Source organism: Chelonia mydas, chromosome 2 (genome assembly GCF_015237465.2).
Source record: "Chelonia mydas isolate rCheMyd1 chromosome 2, rCheMyd1.pri.v2, whole genome shotgun sequence".
NCBI lineage: Eukaryota > Metazoa > Chordata > Testudines > Cheloniidae > Chelonia > Chelonia mydas.
This window is the reverse complement of record NC_057850.1, coordinates 208,726,865-208,737,086: the sequence shown is the minus strand read 5'-3', so window position 1 is coordinate 208,737,086 and position 10,222 is coordinate 208,726,865.

The following is a 10,222-nucleotide window of genomic DNA, read 5'->3' as shown; positions in this document are numbered from 1 at the left end:
GGCCTGCCTCCCCACCTCCCCAGCACTGTTCCTCCTGTTTGCCATTATAAGATACCTTTAAGCTTGTATGCTACTCTAATAGCTCTCCTGTTAAACTATAGAGCAATGTGAGTTGTTTTATGCATTATGTTATATTGTGGAAACATTAGTAATCAAATAAATGTGAATTTGGCTTTCTGGCACTTAGAAGAAGAAGAAAAAATCACTTTGAACTCTAAATTATTTATGGCACTCAAAGAGACACATAGTAAATAACAGGAAAGCGTGAGAAATCAAATGCAGATTGTGGTATTTGGTTTTGTCTTACCATCTTTAACCATTGCATTCCCACAACAGGCCCAGTGAATCAACTATGTCATTTGGACCCTTCTCCTGAAGGAATTAGAAATCAGCAGAAATAAATGAAGCTGTCTGCAAGTGACAGCTACAAAGGGAAACCCACGGAAAAAAAAGTGCTCCTGTGAGCAGATGATAAAGCAGATGCTGTAAAACAACAGGGGGGTAGCACCATTTCTTCTCCAGAATTGATGATTGTTTGATAAACAGCCAGTCATGCTCCTGGAAAATCCTGTCCATCAGCGCATATCAGTACAAATTAATGATGACATGTCCTGATTAAACTTGCTGTGCTGTGAAATCCATTGCATTATCTGCATGACAGTAAATGAACAAATGCTCACAGAAAAAAAAAAACCCCCACACATCTCAGGTTAGGGCCAGATTCCTAGCTGCCTGTGGTGAAGTAGGTGTTTAACTGGCAAAATAAATCTCACACTGCAGGTTTTACAGGCAATAGATTTTGTTTTTAATATCAGGAAATCCTTAAACTTTGCATCATGAACTACAAATACTGCGACAGAGTTATCTCTGTACAATTATAGCACATCAAATTCAGAGGTGCTGAGTCAAGTGTCTTCCCCATCCATCACCAGAGCAAAGTCTCAAAGGAGCCAATAAGCCTGAATCTGGTCTCATGCTGGTGAGACTCAAGTGAAGAGCTGTTGAAGTCCATGGAGTACAAAACTGGTGAGAGATCACATTTTGGCCCAGTGAGAAGTTTGCCTAAGAACTAAGTAATTGCTGAGTAAAGATCGCAGAACACAGCTGGATAGGATTAATTTACAGTGACCATGGAAAACCAATAAATATAGACAGGAATAGCCAAAGACAGATACTCATGGAGTTGTTCATTTTTATTAAGATAAGGTAGAGTCCTTTCTAAAGTCTTCACTTCAGGGGAAGAGTTAAGTCTTATTTGTTTAGGCTTTAATTTGATTGGGCTTTTTCTCCATCTATAAAGTGGGGACAATGATACTTATCTCCTTCGTAAAGTGCTCTGTAAAGCACTTTGAGATCTATTGATGAAAAGCACTATCTTTAAAGCAAAGTATTATTATTTTAAAATTAAATCTACAAATTTTACAGTATTTCAATTTACAAAAACATCCGATGTATAAGTGACAAATAATTCTCCATCCAGTTGAATGAGCAGGGCTGTTCAATGAAAAGGCAAGCTGAACAGAAGGCCTCTTCCAGAAAAGGAAAATTCGATGTTAAGGGCCAGATTCTATCACCTGTACTCATTTTGAATTCAATAAGATTACTGTATAGGAGGCAGAATCTGGATCTAGGGGTCCAATTCTGCCCTCACACAGTTGAGGCTCCCATTAATATAAATGGTGGATCCATGCAAGATATGGCAGAGTTGGTCTTTTCCAGGGCAGTTCTGTTTTATTTTACTTTATTTACACAAAATATTCCAGATCAGATTCCAATCTCATTTATACCAGTGTAGACCTGGATTAACTCTATTGTACATCCGATGAAGTGGGCTGTAGCTCACGAAAGCTTATGCTCAAATAAATTGGTTAGTCTCTAAGGTGCCACAAGTCCTCCTTTTCATTGTACACTACAGTAAGTGAGATCAGAATATAGTCTATCTGCTGTAATGGAGCCGTGCCTATCCAGATTTAGGGCTACACTATAGCTTGACAATCTTCCCTGGGAAGGGGTGTCGCTACTCTGGACCAGACCAAGGAAATTAGGTTGGTATAACTACGTCACTCAAGAATGTGAAAAATCCACACCTCTGAGTGACGCAGTTAAACTGACCTAACACTGTCTACAACCACAGCCCGCCTCTTGGGGAGATGCATTCCCTATGCTGACAGGAGAACCCTTCCCGTTGGCCAAGGTAGTGTCTTTAGTGAAGCACTACAGCATAACAGCTGTGGCGTTTTAAGTGTAGCCAAGCCCTTAGTTTCTGTGTGGGGTCTGTAAATTCCATCACAGCTCCCTATGCAATGAATGCCTATGTTCCCCCCGTTCATGGACTGCTCTGGGGTTTAAGCAGGAGATAGGTGTCTGGACACCTAGGGTGAGGCAGCAGTGTGCATATTCAGAGGCAGAAACCTGACATTAAAAACGTAGGTGCTGAATGCGTTTAAGTGCCTACAGGGTGTGGCAGGAATTTTGTGCATCACAGTAAAGCCTAAAACTGGGATTTAGGCACCCGGTAGTACCTTTGTAGATCTGAGTCTTACTCCTCCTCAATCCTCGAAATGGAGGAATAAGGGCCGTAACAATATAGGGGGAGATCAGTGGTGCAAGTAGAGTGGTCCGGTCCGGTCCTGTATGTCATAGTGCTAAGATAGCTATAGCTGGTACTCTGTACCGTAAAGACACAGGAGGAGCAGAACATGGGGCCACCAGGCAACCCCATGCTGGCAGCTCCTCTGGAGCAGCTGTACCGCCCTCAGCCCTGTTGTCCAGTGGGGCTGCTGTACAGACCCCAGACAGGGCTCAGAAGATGCAGCTGCATGGACGGGCTGGGGGGAGTACAGCCGCACTGGAGGAGCTGCCGGCGTGCCTCTGCAGTTCCAGAGAGCCCTCCTGTAGTTCAGAAGTCTCCGGTGCAGCAGGAGGAGGCCAGAGCCTCCCCAACTCCCAGGTAATGTGGGATGGATCATGGGGAGGGTACAGGGAGTGAATGGAGACCCCGCGAGCTACGGGCGGGGCTGGGAGGAGTCACATGGGAGGGGTGTCATGCAGGGAGATCAGGTGACTGCCCTTTCGCTGGTGCCCCCCCCGCCCGTTGTCTCTCCCCCATGAATGCAGCATACCAGTAAGAAATTAATTCTACTTGCACCACTGGGGGAGATCCTCACTTCTGCTCCAGCCCCAGTGCCCTAGAGTGGCATAACCTATCTTAAAAGCCCAGAGACGCCGACTCTGTGATTTTCCTGGAGGTGCTTGACCCCTGCTTCGCCCCAGGTCCTGCCCCAACTCCATCCCTTCCCCCAAACGCCTATCCCTGCCCCTTTCTGCCCCCGTGCTGCCCTGCCCCGGCTCTGTCCCTGCCCTGCCTCTTCCCTCTCTGTTCTGCCCCCTCCCCCGAGCGTGCCCTGCCCCTCTCATCCCCCCCCAGCGCCTCCTGCATACTGCTGAACAGCTGACAGCCAGCAGGCGCTGGGGGGGAGGGGAGGAGCTGATCTGCAGGGCTGCGGGTGGCTGCTGAGCACCCAGCCTTTTTTCCCCACGGGTGCTCCAACTCTGGAGCACCCACGGAGTCGGCACCTGTGTAAAAGCCCTAGTCCAGCTTGGGAAGGTTTCCCCGAACACAAGCACTGTGGCGGACAGCCGTCAGGCTGTCTTCTGAGGACCCCTTCAGAAGCCCTGGCATGGGGGCATGTCAGGAGCGGGACCAGAACAGAGAGCGCTGTGGAGGTCCCAGGTGCAGCAGCCCATAGGCCAACTGGAGGAGATGGCAGGAAGTTAGACAGCCTAAGTTATGCATGGGCCACTGCTCCTCAAGCAGCCCAAGATCCAGAAGGCACAGAGGAGGCTTAAAGCCACCGTTGCCCTGCCTTCCTCCGGCTGTTGCACCTCGTAGCAGCACAACACAGAATCTCACCTTGAGCCCTTAGACTCTCTCAGGTACAGAAATACAAGACAGTGGATAATACCAGCTCCAATGGTTTTTTTTTTTTCCTTCCACGTGGGCTTCAACCTAATTTTTCATTATTTCTGAAATACAAGTTTTAATTAAAACCACCCTCCATTCAATGTGCTGCACTTCAGCTCTGTTGCAAATAACATATTAATTTCCCCTGACTCCAAGTAATCTTACTCTGTTTTATCCTGTTAACATCATGTCCTGGCAAACACCAATGGGAAATAACAGGTGTTAGTAGGAGAAACAACAGAGGCAGCTTACTGGGAGTTACAACAAACTTTGCTCCTTGTTATTTGTCCCCATTATTAATATTTTTTTTATTCTTGCAAACACCCTCCCTCTCAAGTCCTGACTTGTGCCTTATACACACAGTTCTCCAGTGGGGTGATCCAGAGCCACACCATCTCAGGATACTCCCCACACAGTTGGGGGAGGGGGAGCACAACCATTACTACACTGTCAAAGGAGACAGCACCTGTTCCCTTCGGGAACTGGCCAGCACTGCCTGCTACTGTGGAGGCCAAGCTATGGATGCCTCTTTGCCACCCCTTCTGGGATGCCAAACCCCATGCAGTCCTCACGCTCTCACCTTTCATGGGGGTAACATGGTGAAGGGAGACTCCTTGCACCTGCCAGCCAAAATCAGAGCCATTAAAAGTAATCCCTTGGTCTTTCAGTTAAACCTGGGGGTAAGCTTGTTTGACAGGTTCTTTGTGCCTGTGTCAGGCGTAAGGTATCCTGGAGCTTGTCTGCTCACCCTTTGCAAGAATGCAGCATGCACTCCCCTTGCCAGAGGTCAGATCCCCTATCTGGGGCATGTAAGGAGCGAGTGGAACAGGAGTTGGCCTTTCCCTACCTTTCAAATTTGGGGAAGCTATTGATGCTGCTGACTCTGGGCTCATGCTTGAGATTTGAAGAAGGGCACAGTATTGGCCCAGCTCTTTTGGTTCTTGCTCCAATTAAAGATAGTAGGGGTTTATCATTGACTTAGTGGAAGCAATGTTAGGACTTCTGCATGCATAGCGCCTTCCAATGACAGGGAGGATGAGAAAGGCTTGGGCAAAATTCCATCCAAAGTTCAGATGGAAAGAAAAATACTCAGAATATTTGAAAACTGCCATCTCAGCCAACACACTGAGGATGGAACTGAGGGCCTCCAGAGCTAAAAGCATGATCTACCATAACATGCATTAAAGCCGAGCTCTGTAGATAGACTCATAGCCCCTGCTAATTTGAGCACAGAGGTAGACCTGTAACACACCCAGCAGTGAGTTACGTATTTACTTGCCAAACAGACACCGAAGGTACAAGAAAGGGATCCACAGGAAACATCAGCCATTCTCACTCTCTGAAAACTTAATCCATATTATTAAACAAGATTCTCAAGTCCCTGGCACTTCATTGCAGCACTAGTAATGGGTGATGTTGGAAGAAGTCAACACCATTATAAGCACTTAGCTGACTTTGCCTGTAACGTTTCTTTGGCAAAGGAGTAAGGACAGTGGCTTTTTCCTTGTGTCTGGGAAGCAGCTGCTACTCTTTCTTTGGAGAATGTATCTGGAAAAAAAACGAGCACCATACATATGGTTTACTATAATATTCTATCCCACGTTATTAATTCACAACCTAATAACCTTGAAATGAATAGTAATGACCAGGAATGGAACTTGTACCTTAAGATATCAGAAGCGTAAAGAAACACACTGGTTGTGCAAGGATGAAAAAATAGCAGTCAGAGTGCATATGTAAGCGCTACGGTAAATGAGAGGCTGTATGTCTATACATAATAATGAACACAGATGCTGCTCAAGGAAATCTGCCACCTTAGGCAACGCTTTTTATACTGCCCCCCATGCCACTCAGATCTGGCCTGGCCATCCCTCTGTCATGACACAGAGAGGCCAAATCTAAGCAAGTGGCTTTGTGACCTAGCCCACGGGGTTGCAGCACCATGATCGTGATGGAGGGGCAGCCAGGCCAAATCTGCAGCCAGAGGCAGCTGCCTAGCTTCCTGCTAGCCAGACCAGCCTCGGAGTGAACATTTTGTGAGCGAGATTGAGAGTTTGTAAGAATTTTGCACACCCCTTACATATTGCATGCTAAATCAGGGTTTGCATGTGTCTGGCTGTCTGGTGTTTCTATATAGCACCTAATATCACTATATAAGCACTGACAATGGGCCTGACTCACCATTGCATTACTGCTGTTTTAAGCATATAAGACTAGGAATCCAGGAACTGCAGCTACTCTAGGCAGAAATAATCATGGAGGGAGTGGGTTGTAGATGGGACTGTGTCTGGCCCCGGGTTCGTCTGGGCATACTGCACATAAAGCTGTTTCGGCTGCACCAATATGCATCTGTTTAGGGGCCCTTAAAGCAGAGGTATAGAATTGGACCCCAAATCATACCCTGTAGAACACGTAAGAGCTAAAATACCATGGGTGAAATCCTGGTTACAATAGAATCAATGGGGATCTCGTCATTGATGTCAGTTGAGCCAGGATTTCACCTCATGTTCCTATTTCACCACTGCATTAATCTTGTTTTAATCAAGGTTACGACATCTGAACCCTGTTTTACAGAGCTATGACTTAGGGTCACATTCTGTACCAGGCCTTTAAGTGACCTCAAGTGAGTGCACCTTGGTACAGCAAAAGCAGCACGGTGCACAATATATTTAGCTAGCTGCAGGTCCACAAAACATTCACCCCATCCATGCTGATTATTCCTGCCTAGAATAGTAGCTATTGCTGTACTGTGCGTCTTGATGTGGTAGGACAGTGCTTAGGAGATTGTGGGACCTAGCAGAATACCAATAATGGCAATAACTGCATGAAAACACAGGCTACACCTTGGCATGTACGCCTGGTTCTAGAATGTCCCTCTTGTTAGAGAGGCTCTTGTTAGAGAGACCCTGCAGGTCTCTGCACGTTTTAGAGGAATCAGAATTGGGCAGAAAGCTTTCAGGCCTCACTCCCGCTGCTGTGTGTGAGTTTGCTATGTGCAGTGCCCACTCCAGAATTTACCTGTCACAAGGTACAATGAAAGGATCAAGAGTACATGCACCCTACTGATTAGTTAGGTAGAATTCACATCTGTTGCAAATTAATACCGAGTTCAGCTGGGAATGATGATACTTCAGCCTTCTGTGGCATCTCTTAGATCTCCACAGCCACACATGGCCAGACAGTATTGCAGGGTTCTTGGGACTGTATTTCACTGCATTTTCAAAAAGTGCATATCTTGTAGGAGTCCCCAGTGTCCCCAGATGGACATATACAGTGTCAGTCATTAAAAGTAAGCATTTACCAACCAATACCGCAGTATAGTTGAGATAGCAAAGTACATCCCCTATATTCCGAGTATGAATTAACAGTGGTATCTCTTTTTCACACGGTTGGTGATTTCTCATCCATCTAGGTCCTTATACTTTCAGTGTATGGATTATCAAAGTTTAATAAGTATCCAGGGTTCTAATGTTTTGGTTGTTCTTGCCTATGTCAAACTACTACTTTTCTGTGTGCTCTCAGCTACTCCATTATGCCATTACTGTTAAAAAACATTGTTATTGCTTTGACTAGCTATCATATTATTAGATATCTCTAGAGTCAAACCAATAGGGAACAACTGGCATTTGCCATAAGTTATATTTTTATCCAAGATTCAGAATGCAGCCTAAGGGAAAACTAGAAATCATTTCACATGGACCAGGAGCTGTGGCAGAGAAAGCAGTTGTGTCCGATAGAGCAATAGGATTCCCATCAGATGGAACAGAGCCTAGTCTTGCATTAAGGGGACGTAACATTTTGTCAGAGATCCATTAACCTTACTCCCGTCTAGTCATCTCCTGTCCCACGACGGTAAAAACAGGGCTGCTGAATGGCTTTGCCCAGTTTCCTAAAGCAATGACAAATCTAGGTAGCCATTCTAACATTAAATAGTGATAATGATACAGCCAGCAGAAGAGAAATGAGAAGAAAAATTAAGCAATCATAAAAATTTTAGGTCACCCTTAAGCGAATGGACACATTCTCATATCAGCTAACAAGAAGTAGTACCTCATTAATTCACACGAAAGAGTCACTGAGCACCGGAGTTTATACAATTCTGATTTCTGGAGAGTAGTAACTGCTCAGATTCACTTGCAACCTCAGCAGCATTCAGACGTACAGCTGAAGGGAAGCAATTAGCTTAGCCATGATGCTCATTGCCTGCCTCATTGGAATTAAAACATACAAATGAGCAGGGTGCCACTGTTGATACCGTTAACAAGTCACTTCCCCCCCTTTAAACTCTCTGAATTTAAGGGGGATAAAATGACAGCCCTGGAGACTGAACGCTTCTACCAAACAGGTAGAACCTGGCTGGTAGCAGCAGAGAGGCCACAGGGGGTGGGGTGGGGTGGGGAGCAAAGAGGAGCAAAGCTCCCCTCTGCTTCTGACACATTTGGTAAAATTGTGTTCCCTGGCTGGTAGTGCTGCTGCAGCCCCAGAGGCACCCCAGTGCCCACCTGTGAGTCTCCTCCTTCTGCCCAAAGAGACTGGCAGAGGCCGAGCAGCTATTCCTGCTGGCCAGTGGGGGTGCTGCTGCCTCTGCAGGTCTACCCACTGGCTGCCTGGGTTGAGAGGGGATGCTAGCTCTGGGGTGCTATGGGGGAGGGGGGAGACGAAGGAGCTGGCTTTGGAGGTGCTGCTTGCAGGGAGGCAGCAATGGTGGCCTGGGGAACGGCATTGCCACTGCCCGGCCTTTTGCACTGCACAGCCTGCGCAGGCCCCATCCAGGAGCCCAGACTCTGCCACCATCTCCTAGTAATGCCTGAGGCTGCGTAGGGCAGGGCTCGACTGGCTCGGTCCCAGGAATCTGGCCAGAGCGAAAGGCCCAGGCTGGGCACCAAGGGCACTAACGTGGAGTGGGGTGATGGCACAGAAAAGCACCAAGTCCACCCAGCAATTCAACTGCATGGCTCTGGGTCAGATCTAGTAAGGCCTGTCCTCCCATCCTCCTTCACCCACCTGACTCCAAGCTCCTAATCCCTCCCTCTCCTCAGGGTGTCGACCACAATCTTTCCCTCTGCACCTGATACTATTTGGTTAAATTTTAGGAAACGATTGGTACATTCTTTAGACTTTCATCCCACTCCCCAACTTGAGGCCCCAAGTGGTACCCCCGGATAGTAGTGTGCCTCAGCCACAAAGAGGGAGGAGTTCCTAATCCATGCTCATCCACTCCTTGGTCTCGCTGACAAGACCACCAACAAGGCTGCCAGTCAGTGCCAACTGTGTTGTAGTTTCTTGTTCCATCGTTTATCATTGGAAAGGGAACACAAAATTTATTTCAAATTGACCATCGATCGGATAGTATCAACTTCCAGTCACTAACAACTTTGGTTAGATTCAAACTGGTGACCTAGAGGTGAAAGACTCTAAATCTTATTTCCACTTCCGGAGCCATCCAGTCCTGGTGAATAATGTCCCAGGTTTATTTGAAATTGAATTGTGCTGCTCTATCAACATGGGTGCAGTTTTTCTATAAATAACAAAAACAAATAACAAAAAAGAGCATTACTTAATCTTTTTCTGAGTCATTCCTGAAAAGCTCCCCATGGTGCTTCTCAGGTAATCTCTTTGAATCATGAATCAAAGAGAAAACTCAACTTCTGAAATGCCACCATGACAAGAGATTCTAGATATCTAAAGAGAAGAGACTATTGTCCCCTATCTATAGCTTCAGGCTGCAGGGCAATTTGACAAAAGGGAAATGAATGATTATGTAGAAGTTTCTCTGCCTCAACTGTTGTTCTTGTTGAAAGGAGAGGGTCTGAGCACCCTGTTTCTGTTACTTGCTTGCAATTACTACCACACAAACACACGCATTGTTCAATACTAAACTCCTGGTACACAGCTTTATATATCTTTAGTGTACATGTTTATGAGCCATAAGCTCGTTTTCCATTCTTCAGAACTTTCTGAAACTGGGCTCCAATTTTCCAAGTTTTCTGCCTGAAAGGAAACTACTTCTCAAGGTTTAAGCAAAACCAGGTCCAGTGTTTGAATATGACAATACGAGAAATATACATTCCCTGTTATAAAATAGATGATCAGCAACTCTTTTTGAGTAGCTGTACTGCTGAAGTGACTACGGGTAGAAGGTGGAAACTCAGCATGAAAATTGCCCTCAGTGTGGAGCTCTGTCTTTGCATGTTCCAGTGAACACAGGGTTTTATTTAACTGAGGCTATTGTCTACACTGGCAATTGAATGACAAAAC